Raw genomic sequence first — 507 nt, 5'->3', positions numbered from 1 at the left:
TTTCCTACCGATTAAACCCGTACTACAGGCCTGTTTAAGCCTATCGGTTTGACCGCGCGTGAATAACAGCTAATTAATTAGGTTAATCAATAATTAATCTAATTAATAATTATGCATGTAGAATTATAGAAACGTAACTCATACAGTTTGCGAGATATGATAGGTAAATACACTTTCCTACCGATTAAACCCGTACTACAGGCCTGTATACGCCAATGGGTTTGACCGCGCGTGAATAACAGCTAATTAATTAGGTTAATCGTGGGTCAATTAACACGAAACTCACAGTGATTATAGCTAAGACATGTCTCATTAGGCATGTAGAATTATAGAAACGTAACTCATACAGTTTGCGAGATATGATAGGTAAATACACTTTCCTACCGATTAAACCCGTACTACATGCCTGTATACGCCAATGGGTTTGACCGCGCGTGAATAACAGCTAATTAATTAGGTTAATCGTGGGTCAATTAACTTGAAACTCACAGTGATTACTTGTAAGAC

Source organism: Priapulus caudatus, unplaced genomic scaffold (assembly GCF_000485595.1).
Source record: "Priapulus caudatus unplaced genomic scaffold, Priapulus_caudatus-5.0.1 Scaffold271, whole genome shotgun sequence".
NCBI classification, from domain to species: Eukaryota; Metazoa; Priapulida; class Priapulimorpha; order Priapulimorphida; family Priapulidae; genus Priapulus; species Priapulus caudatus.
Note: the sequence above shows the minus strand (reverse complement) of the source record.